This window comes from Dasypus novemcinctus, chromosome X, assembly GCF_030445035.2.
Source record: "Dasypus novemcinctus isolate mDasNov1 chromosome X, mDasNov1.1.hap2, whole genome shotgun sequence".
Lineage (NCBI taxonomy): Eukaryota > Metazoa > Chordata > Mammalia > Cingulata > Dasypodidae > Dasypus > Dasypus novemcinctus.
Window position 1 is genome coordinate 175,259,561 of NC_080704.1, and position 11,947 is coordinate 175,271,507.

At 44.2% G+C, this 11,947-nt stretch overlaps 1 long non-coding RNA gene across 1 annotated transcript; it reads left to right on the forward strand.

The window, feature by feature from the left end:
* Positions 1-10,724: 10,724 nt before the first annotated feature.
* On the forward strand, positions 10,725-11,279 carry LOC101443439 (uncharacterized). Its single transcript, XR_009184501.1, has 2 exons — positions 10,725-10,797; positions 10,979-11,279. It is a non-coding gene; the product is annotated as an uncharacterized lncRNA (long non-coding RNA).
* Positions 11,280-11,947: the final 668 nt, after the last annotated feature.

Below are 11,947 nucleotides of genomic sequence, written 5' to 3' on the forward strand. Positions count from 1 at the left end.
GGCAGTGAACCCCACCTGCCATGACCATAGAGCCCGTGGGTCTCTTTAGTCCTCACAGGAACCAATACCTGGGATTGTATCTACTTTATCTGTCTCTTAGATTCTGCTCAGGTGTGCATAAGGGCAATCCTTCTGACAGCCTCCAGACTCTTTTTTAGAGACTTGTAGCCATTCCCCTAGATATATCTTAAGCCCCACACCAACTACAATTCCAGTAAAGTAGCATGAAAGGCTTGTGAAAAGAGATGCCACCTGAGTCCAGCTCCATCACACAGAAACACCAGCTCCAAAGAAGTGTCAACTCGCATGGCAGTGAACCCCATCTGCCATGACCATAGAACCTGTGGGTCTCTTTAGCCCTCAAAAGGACCAATACCTGGGGTTGTACCTACTCTATCTGTCTCTGAGACTCTGCTGAGGTGTGCATAAGGGCAATCCTTCTGACAAACTCCAGACTCTTTTTTAGAGACTCATAGCCATATAAACTCATTTGTCCTTTCCAGTTCCCCCTTAATTTAGGTCAAACAGCATTTGTAACTCCTGTTATTATATGTAGACAGGGATATTCTTCTGGTTTGCGTTGACCTTTTAAATCAAGGTCATGTCCTAGTTGCATCATCAGCTGGTTCTTGGTAGTGATCCCTCGGTGCCAGGGAGGCTCATCCCCGGGTGTCTTGTCCCAAGCTGGGGGGAAGGCATTGCATTTACATGCTGAGTTTGGCTTCAAGACTGGCCACTTTTGAGTAACACGGAGGCTGTCAGGAGGGAACTCCTAGGCACAGTGCTGCTCTAGGCCTTGTTCTTATTTCAGGCGTATAGGCTCACAAGCATAGTCATTAGTATCAGGGGCCCACTGTTGGATCCTCATTCCTTCCTGGTCCTTACCGTTGCACCTGGGGGAACTGCTGCTGCTCCACTAGGGACCATGACAGAACCCCCCCCTCCCCGGCCAGTAACCCAGTACCCCACCAGGTGTTGTTTTTAATTGTTTCCACTATGAGTATATCCAAACATTACCATGCACCCTGGACATATGCCCTGTATAACTTCCTGTCAACCATATATCGCCTGTCAATAACATCCCATATCAGTATTCCTCCGCTGCCATTGTTGAACCACTCTGTGATCCAAAACTTCCTGAAAATTGAAGCCCAATATAATGTCAGGTTCCCTTACTAGTAAAATGGAATATAGCAATGAGTTTAAAGGTTAGATCTAGAATAAAAATTGATTTGGAAAAATTCTACATCCTATCGGTTACTTTTCTTTTTTCCTAATTATTGAGCTTCTCTTCGCAGAAGCCCTAGATCACAGTAATTCATACATACAATATGCAGTACTCCCACAATCCACCATAAAACCTTTTCCCTTCCACAGCGATAATCTTATAACTTATTCATATCATATTTACTGAAACTGATGTACAGACTCTGAGACAATAGCTTTCAAATAAGGTGACATCTGTGCTTACATTGTGGTCCATACTTTAGGATATACAGTTTTCTAAATTTTTAGTTATCCTATGTTTTACATTATGGTTTACATTATTAGTCTGCCGTCCCCTATATGTTTTTGGTGTAATATTACATGTTTTATGTCCATCCTTTTGAACTCTCACAAAACTCATCTCTTACCTCCACATTTACCTTGGTTCCATCCATTCAACTTCCATTTTTCCTCCCCTTGGGGCCCACAACAACAGCCAATCTCCGTTTCCCGAGGAGCCACGTCCAGAGATACTTGCAAAAGTGTTCAGGGTCTGACTTACTCAACTGCCCTAATGCCCTGGGAGCCACCCTTTCTCTCGAGAGATACAGTTCCCTCTTTTTAAAATTATATATATATATATATATATATATATATATATATATATATATACATATATATATATAATTGATTTTGTAAAAATATTACATTAAAAAAGCAATATGAGGTCCCATTCAACCCCAACACCCCCACCCCACCACTCCCCGCCCAGCAAAACTCACTCCCATCATCATGATACATCCATTGCATTTGGTAAGTACCTCTCTGGGCATCTCTGCACCTCATGGTCAATGGTACACATCATGGCCCATACTCTCCCACATTCAATCCAGTGGGCCCTGGGAGGATTTACAATGTCCGGTGATTGCCCCTGAAGCACCATCCAGGGCAACTCTAAGTCCCAAAGGCGCCTCCACATATCATCTCTTCCTGCCATTCTCCATACCCATATCAGCCACCATGTCCACTTTTCCCACTCCACTCCAATGCCACCTTTTCTCTGTGGACCTTGGATTTGTTATGTCCGTGGCATCTCTATGTCAAGAGGAGGCTCAGATTCCACATGGATACTGGATGCAATCTTCCTGCTTTCAGTTGTAGGCACTCTAGGCTCCATGCTGTGGTGGTTGTCCTTCTTCAACTCCATCTTAGCTGAGTGAGGTGAGTCCAATAAATCAGATTGTAGGAGCTGAAGTCTGTTGTGGCTCAGGGCCTGGCTATCATATTGTCAGTCCAGAGATTCAAATCCCCTAAATATATCTTAAACCACAACACCAACTACAATTCCAGTAAAGTAGCATGAAAGTCTTATGAAAAGAGATTCCATCTGAGTCCAGTTTCATCACGCAGAAACACCAGCTCCCTCTTTTTTGATGGCATTAGTTCTCCCTACGATGTGGGTCCACCCCCACCCTCACTACTTGGGTCTCTACCCAATGGTACAACGCACCCTGGCAAAATGAGCATTCAGACATTCCCCAGGAGTCTGTCCCGTGTCAGACTGTCCCCTCCAAGCATCCTAAACAGGTAACCCTCCTAATTATATTTTGAAACGATTTTCTCAGCATTTTCCTCTCAACCAACTCCTGACACTCGCCTATATTTGTATGTTGTCCTTCCCTCCCACCAATTTTTTAGGCAATATTACCCATCAGCCTATCTCCAGCCCCCCTCAAACCCACAAAGCCCCACCCAAAGGCAACCCCTTGCCCCCATTTTATCTCTTCTTTGTGCTCATACTTACCACCAGTTCATCATAGATTCCACCCCTGCAGACATCAGCTCACATCCTTCCTCCATCCCCCAATTTCCTGTAAGCCTATTTTCTAGTCTCTAGCTATCTGAGGCAGCTTGCTTATTTCATATCATTGAGGTCATGTAGTATTTGTCCTTCAATGCCTGGGTTGCTTCACTCAATATAAGATTCTCAAGATTAATCCATGTTATCACATGTGTTTCTGGTGTATTTGTTCTTACAGACGAGTAGTATTCCATTGTGTGTATATATCACATTTTATTGATCCACTCATCTGTTGATGGCCATGTGGGTTGATTCCAACTTTTGGTGATAGTGAACAATGCTGCTATGAACATTGGTGTACATATATCAGTTTGTGTCCTTGTTTTCAGTTCTGCTGGGTATATCTCCAGCAGCAGTATGTTGGCTGTAGGTTTTTCATATATACTCTTTGTCATGTTCAAAAAATTTCCTTGTATTCAGATCTTTTGGAGTGTTTTTTATCAAGAAAGTGTGCTGTATTTTGTCAAATGCTTTTTCTGCATCTGTAGATATAATCAGGTGATTTTTTCCTTCAATCTGTTTATATGGTGTATCACATTGATTGATTTTCTTATGTTGAACCATCCTTGCATACCTGGAATGAATCCCACTTGGTCGTGGTGTAGAATTCATTTAATGTGTTGCTGAATACGATTAGCAAGTATTTTGTCTACTATTTTTGCGTCTAGGTTCATTAGAGAAATAGCCCTGTAATTTTCCTTTCTTGTGTTGTCTTTGTTTGGCTTTGGTACTAGCGTAATGTTGGCATCATAGAAGGAGTTCAGCAATGTTCCTTCTGTTTCGATATTTTGGAATAGTTTCAGCAGGATTGGTGTTAGTTCTTTCCAGAATGTTTTGTAGAATTCACCTGTGAAGCGGTCTGGCCCTGGGCTCTTCTTAGTTGGGAGGTTTTTAATGACTCATTTTATCTCTTTATTTGTGATTGATTTGTTGAGATCATCAATTTCTTATTTCGTCAATATGGACTGCTTATGTGTTTCTAGGAATTTGTCCATTTCCTCTGAATTGTCATTTTTGTTGGAATCTAGTTCTTCAAAGTATCCTCCTATGATAGTCTTTATTTCTGTGGGGTCAGTGGTGATATCTCCTTTCTCATCTCTTATTTGTGTATTTGCATCTTCTCTCTTTTTTTCTTTGTTAGTCTGGCTAAAGGTTTGTCAATTTTGTTGATCTTCTCAAAAAACCAGCTCTTGGTCTTGTTTATCTTTTCAAGTGCTTTCTTATTTTCTATTTCATTTAGTTCTGCTCTTATCTTTGTTATTTCCTTCTTCTTCCTGTTGGATTACTTTGTTTTTTCTTTTTTAATTCTTTCAAATGTGCAGTTAGTTCTTCAATTTTTGCTCTTTCTTCTTTTTTGATATATGAATTTATGGCTATAAATTTCCCTCTCAGTCCTGCTTTTGCTGCATCCCATAAATTTTGGTATGTTGTGTTAGCATTATCATTTGTTTCAAGGTAGTCATTGATTTCTTTTGAGATTTCCTCTTTGACCCACTGTTTTTCTATGAGTGTCCTGTTTAATTTCCAAATCATTGTGTGAAATCTGGGCCTCTGGCCCTTGCAAATTTCCAGCTTCCCTCCACTCTGGTCAGAGATATTATTTTGTATGATTTCTACCTTTCTGAATTCATTAAGCCTTTCTCTGTGGCCTAGCATATGGTCTCTCTTGGAGAATGAGCCATGTGCACTTGAGAAAAATGTATATCCTGCTGTGTTTGGGTGTAATGATCTATATATGTCTATTAGATCCAGCTCCTCTAATATACTGTTCAAATGTTTTGTTTCTTTAGTGATTTTCTTTTGAGATGTTCTGTCCAGAGTTGATAGTGGTGTATTAAAATCCTCCACTATAATTGTAGGTGCATCTATTCTTTCACTTAGTTTTTCCAGCGTTTGCCTCACATATTTAGAGGCACCCTTGTTAGGAGCATAAATATTTATGATTGTTCGTTCTTCTTGAGAGATTGTCCGTTTCACTAATATGCAGTTTCCTTCTTTGTCTCTCACAATTGTTTTGCATTTAAAGTCTATTTGGTCTGATATTAATATAGCTACTACTGCCTTTTTTTGGTTATTGTTTGCTTGTATGACTGTTTTCATGTAAGTTGTGTGGAGTTATAGCAGTAGGTAGAGTACCTATAATGAGGTAGTCGACTGAGTATGGGAGGAATATGGTATGAATTAAAAAGCTATTGTTTTCATGAGAGAGGGAAAGAGAAAAGAAAGGTAATAGTTTCAAGAGTGGATAAAAGACGTAAAACAAAACAAAGGTGTTAGAAATTAAGAGTTAGACACTTTGGGGATCAAAGAAAGGGAGGTCGAATATAGGAGAGACAGTAGATGATCCGGGATATCAAGTTTTAGGGGAAAGGGGTTAGTGTAGGTAGCCAAAATCAATTCACATAAAAATGAGGCAGTGGAGGATGAGGAAACCCAGTAAATGTGACATGTTCCCTGCAGCACCTATTGTATAATTAAGATAAAATAAAATAAGAAGAAAATGAGGGACAGGAGAGAGAGAGAAAAAAAAGAGAAGAAAGGAACAAAGAATAAGGGGGTGGGTAAAGTGCAGGGAACAAGTGGGGAAAAGAATAAAAAGATGCAGAACAACCACAACAGCAACAACAACAACAACAAAAAAACCATAAATAACTGAAAGAAAAAAAAAAGAAAGACTGGGGGATACACTGGTAGAAAAGATAAGAGATAATGCAACGTTAGCAATGAGGACATTAAAAAAATAAAAAATAAAGTAAAATAAAAATAAAAAACAAAACAATAAAGAAAAAATGCAAACATTGAGGGCTAGGACATTCAAGGACCTCAGATGGACCTCAGGGCATGATGGATTCAGGGATGGAAAGTCTGAGATATTGAAGACTCAAGAGGTGTGAGTCTCTATGGTGTGGGCCACCAGGGTTTAGGGGACTCAGACCTGGTAACCTGAAGTCCGGTTAAAAGGGAGCCCAGGAGCACTGCAGTGCAACACAGCCTTCAGGGATCTCCACAGCTGGGTTCCAGCCTTGTGGGTGAGGTCACATCCGCAAACTCTATCCTGTGTGTCTGAACCCCGCAATTCACTCACTCACTAGGGTCTGTACTGTGGATGTATCATCAATTCGGCTTCAGGACATCTCCCACCCTGTAAGCCCCCGGAATGGCCACCTGAGGGCGCCTCTACACTGCAGCCAATTTAATGACGCAGATCAGTAGCCAGGCCTGGGCGTGGGGCTCCAGCCAGAAACGCAGATATCAGAATCCAAAACCGAAATTCCCACGCTTTGCAAAATATTCCCCTAATCGGCTTCCAGATGCCTCCCACCCTGCAAATGCCTCCTGGTGGCATCTCTTTATTGCTTTCAATTTAAGTCCACTCTAGATCGGCAGCCGGGCTTGGGGGTGGGCGGGGCTCTAGGCGGAAGCGCGATTGATTGTGTCCGCAATCAAAAATTCCCCGCTTCTCAATAAAACTCCCGTTTGTCTCCCCAAATCGGTCTGCAAAGGCCTCCTGTCCTGTTAATCCCCCAATAGTCCGCTCAGGGCTTATGAATTCCCCAGTACCACAGATCCTCCAGAAAACGCCGGCGCTGCGCCGGTGCCGCAGCTCCAGCCAGCACAGGAGTGAGCGTCCTGCGTACAGCTCCCACCTCCGTGTAATAGAGTCTCAATTATATCTTATAGAAGCATTTTCTCTGTTACCTTCCCACCAAATCGATGTCCAGACACCTCCTGCCCTGCAAAAATCCTGAAACAGCCTGGTCCCGAAGAGCCTCCAATGCTGCCCAGCCGCTTCTTTGCAGGAGATACCAGCAGGTACACTCACTCAGCCACCATCTTGCCCGGCCCTCCAATTCTAATATTTTATTGCTTGTTTGAAAATGGGAGGAATCACTGAATTCCCCAAAACCAAGTCTTTTAAACCAAATAAGTAGGTTTTCTGTATCTTCAACAGCCATTCAAAGCTCTGCTATAAATCAAGAATAGAAAGTCCTCAGACTTTAATGAAAAAGTAAAACCCATATTTTAACTTAAATTAGTGAAATATTAACATTTTTGAACAAATAAAATTTCATGTTTAATCTTTCAGAGAAATGAATACTGGTAAACTACAAAATATACACGTGCTAAGAAATAAGGCAAGAAATAAGGGTAGTTTTGGTGGTAGCTTGTGAAGAGAACACAAATTCCTCTAATCCCTATACAAAGTGTACATACTGTTCCCTCCATCAAGAGGTGGAGTTAATTTTGGTCCCATAAACATAGCTATTTCTCATAGAAGGGCCCACCGACTTTCACCACAAAAGAAAATCATGTTGCTTAGTGTGCAGGTGGTTTATTGCAAGTGCACAAGCAAGGAACAGGGATAATCTTCCCCAAACCAGTTCAAAGTGAAAATGGGAGCTAGGGTTTATATATGAAAAGGAGAGGGGAAAGGGAGAAGAAAAACAGGAAAAAAGAAAAGAAAAAAAGTAATGCCAAGAGGTTATTGGACAGGTCTGGTTAAGGTTTGGGAATGAAGAATAAAGAGTAAACTATTAAGATTAGTTGAATAGAAAGCTATCTCAGTTATGTCTGGAACCATTCATAGCTGCTCAGGTGAAGAGATTGTTAATAAGTCTTTTCTAGCTGTCTAATCTCCTCTTGTGTTTATACTCATTTTATTCTTAAGAGGAATATTCTAAAAGCATTCCTCATAGAGTTACTTTTTGCTAATCTTGAGTGAAGAAAATTTTCATATAATTTTGGAGGTTTCCCTAAACATTAAATCAGAAAGACAATATAGGCAACAAAAAGATAAGTTTATGGCAAGCAAGATAAAGGCAGTACTAAAGCAAGCTATGAGATAGTATCATATTCATCAGGTATGTAGGAGCACATAATACTAACCAATAGATTAGTGTCTTTTTTTTCACATATTTATTTCTTATTCATTTCTCTTCACCCCCTCTTTGTTTGCATGTGCTGTGTCCGTTCATTGTGTGTTCATCTTCCTTTATAGCAGTTGCACTGGAACTGAACCAGGGAACTCCCATATGGTAGGTGGTTGCTCAAGTACTTTATTTTTATTTTTTTACTCATTTTTTAAAAAATTTTACATTCAAAAAATATGAAGTCCCATTCAACCCCACCGCCACCACCCCCCACTCCCCCACAGCAACACTCTCTCCCATCATCATGACACATCCATTGAACCTGGTAAGTACATCTCTGGCATCGCTGCACCCCATAGTCAATGGTCCACATCATAGCCCACACACTCCCACGTTCCATCCAGTGGGCCCTGGGGGGATCTTCAGAGTCCCATAATTGTTCGTGAAGCACCACCCAGGACAACTCCAAGTCCCGAAAACGCCTCCCCATCTCATCTCTTCCTCCTATTCCCCGCACCCAGCAGCCACCATGGCCACCCTTCCCACACCAATGCCACCAACTGAAGATGCAACTAGAAAATGACCTTGAATTAAAGGTTCAAGGCGGATCAGCAGAATATCCCTGTCTACATATAATAAAATGACTTTAAAATGCTGTTTGACCTAATGTAAGGGGGAAATGGAAAGGAGAAATGAGTTTATATGGCTATGAGTCTCTAAAAAAGAGTCTGGAGGTTGTCAGAAGGATTGCCCTTATGCACACCTGAGCAGAGTCTCAGAGACAGATAAAGTAGATACAACCCCAGGTATTGGATCTTTTGAGGGCTAAAGAGACCCACGGGTTCTATGGTCATGGAAGACAGGGTTCACTGCCATGTCAGATGGCCCTTCTTTGGAGCTGTTGTTTCTGTGTGAAGGAACTGGACTCAGATGGGCTCTCTTTTCACAAGACTTTCATGCTACTTTACTGGAATTGTAGTTGGTGTTGGGGTTTAAGATATATTTAGGGGATTTGAATCTCTGGACTGACAGTATGATAGCCAGGCCCTGAGCCTCAACAGACTTCAAGTCCTACACTCTGATTTATTGGACTTACCCCACTCAGCTAACATGGAGCTGAAGAAGGTCAACCACCACACCATGGAGCCTAGAGTGCCTACAACTGAAAGCAGGAGGAGTGCATCCAGTATCCATGTGGAATCTAAGCCCCCTCTTGACATAGATGTGCAATGGACACAACCAATCCAAGGTCCCAGAGAAAATGTGCTCAAGTGCTTTAGCGACATCCTCTTCCCACAAATTTCTCTTGAGCTGCATTCATGTATCTAAGTTCCAGGTTATCAAAATTATACATGTTGTCCCTCCATGGGAGCAGGCCATAATGCCAATTGTGTCTGTTTAGGTGTTACATTACTCAGATAATTCTTGTTCCACTTAGGATATCCTTCGCACAGCCAGCATACTGACGTCACTGTAAAAACAGTTTGGAGGTTCCTCAAAAAGTTCCACGGACAATTACCATAGGATCCAGCAATAACACTCCTTTAATTATACCTAAGAGAATGGAAAACGGCTACACAAACAAGTACACGCGCACACACGGTCAGAGCAGCAGTAGTCACCGCAACCAAAAGGGTGAAGGAAACTAAACCGTCATAGTGGCTTCATAGCCAAGTAAACTGTGGTATATACACATGCATTAGAGTATCACTCAGGCATATAAAAGAATAAATGCTAGAGGGTGGCTGAAGCTCCAAAACATGCTAAATGGAAGAAGTGGCCAATTGTGCGGTTCCATTTAGGTGATATATCCAGAATAGGTGAATCCCTGGAGAAAAAAAGCGGATTGGTGGCTGCCAGGTCCCGGGAGGGCGGGGCTGCTGTGTGGATGGGCGGGACCTGCTCACTGCCTAAAGGGGACAGGGTTTCTACTTGGGGACAAGAACGAGTCACGTGCCCTGCCGCCTCCCTGGGAGCTTGTTTGCGCAGGCGCACTGAGAGCCCACGCGGCCCAAAGGCTAAGGGGCGGCGCTTCCGTGAGGAAGGCTGAGTGCCTGGGGCAGGTGGAGGGAGGCCTGGTTCCCGCAGCTGTGAGGGAGAGGGAAGGCGCAGGCGCGGCAGCCATGCAGGCGGAGGACGAAGGCGCAGGCGCTGTGGGTGAAGCCGCCTACCCTGAAGGCCAGGGTGCCATGGGGGACGCCGACCGCCACGAGGAGCCTGTGGGTGCTGACGACCAGGGCGACCCCAGCGGCCCTGATGACCACGGTGGCCCCGGCCGCCCCATCTGCCAGAGCATCCCTGCTGATTCCGAAGGCTCGGGGGTCGCCAGCGGCCCTGGCAGCCCCTGTGACCCCTGCGGCGCGGGAGCGGAGGTCGCTGCCGCCGGGGGTGCCCCCCAGGCCGCGCGGGCACCACATGCCCCGGGGTCTGGCGGAGACGCAGTGCCGGGGGCTGGAGGAGCAGGAAGCCGACTTCTGACCTTGTATCCTTTACAGGGGCCATGGGGGGGCCAGGGCCGGCTCTAGGTGGAGGGGCTGCCGTGGGGGCCGGTCTGGGGGGCTTCCAGGGCGGATGGTGGAAGGGGATGCCTGAGGGCTGGAAGGGGGAAGGAGGCAGGCCTGAGCTGACAGGAGGGGGAGAGTGGGCCACTGCAGGAGAGCTTCCCAGGGGCCAGGTGGCCCGGGGCTCAGGCGAAGGCAGCAGGCGATGGTCCCTTAACCCCGCCTCCCCCAGCAATGTCATGGTGCCCTTCGGGTCCGCACTGCAGGCGGAGATGGCCTTCAGGTCCCTGAGGCTTGATATCCACCGCCAAGGGCAAGCGGTTCGGAGGATCACCGTGAATGGCAGCGTCCTGGCTGTGTGAGTTCTGGACGGGGCCAGCTTGGAGGGGGGCGGTGGGTGTGGGGCCCATCTCACCCCGAGGAAGGTGGTCATGGAGACGGGGAGCCACCCCAGTGTTGGGTCTCTGGTAGGGGAGGGGGGCGGGAGGACTTAAGACAGAGGTCACACCTTCGCCTTGATCGCTGCCCCTCACTTGCAGGAGATGGGCAGCTGAAGACCTTGGCCTTCTCCGAATTTCCATCAACGCCTTCCTCAACGAGCTCTCCCTGATCATGTGGAACATCCAGCGCATTGGGGTCCCGTATTCGCAAAGCCTGGGTTAGGAGAAGAGACCCGAGACCTGATCTTGCATTCCTTCCCAGCAGCGCCTCCTTCCCTGGGGCTTGGGACCCCGGAGGGCCTGCCACTTGATTGTTGGCACCGAATGTGCGCTCCGGGCACACTTATTTCATGTGGCGCTTAAATGTCTCTTAACTGCATCAAATAAAGCTGAGTTGCTATCCTTGTCTGAATTTCTTTTCATTTCCTGAACATCCACATTTTATTACCTAGTCTTCAGGTAGGAGGGGATGTTCTGGGATTCAGGTACGCAAGTAGTGCAGAGTAAGTAAGATGATTTAGAGAATGTAAAAGCAATTCTGTTCTGTCATTTAGCTTGAACTACTGTTAGTGCCTTGGAATGTTTTCTTAGTTCAATGATCAGATTTATATATTAAATATATAACAATAATAACTTATGCTTTATAAAAGTTTAGCATTAATTTTCCCTGACTCTCTCCCTTAATATATGACTTTTCCTCTTTTAAAAATCAATAGAATGGATGCATAAAAAATACTTTATATTCTAATTTTTTATTATATAAGTTTCCAATTTTTCCCTATTATAGGTAATTATAAAATGGCTTTCTTGTATTTTTTTTGCAGGAATGGCTATTTACTTTAGATTTCTAGAGGTAGAATTATTGAGTTAAATTAATTTCCTATTGATTTTCAGAGCTCTTTGTATACAATATAAAATTCTTGTCCAGAAAATGTACCTCCCACCAGAAGACTGGTGATAGGGGTTGATGAAGCCTGATATGAGATGGCCCTCTGTCGTCTCTCCTCCCATTCTGCCCCTTCTCCCTCTGATCAGCCACACTGCGCCTCTAGTCCTTTTCTGAAGCAC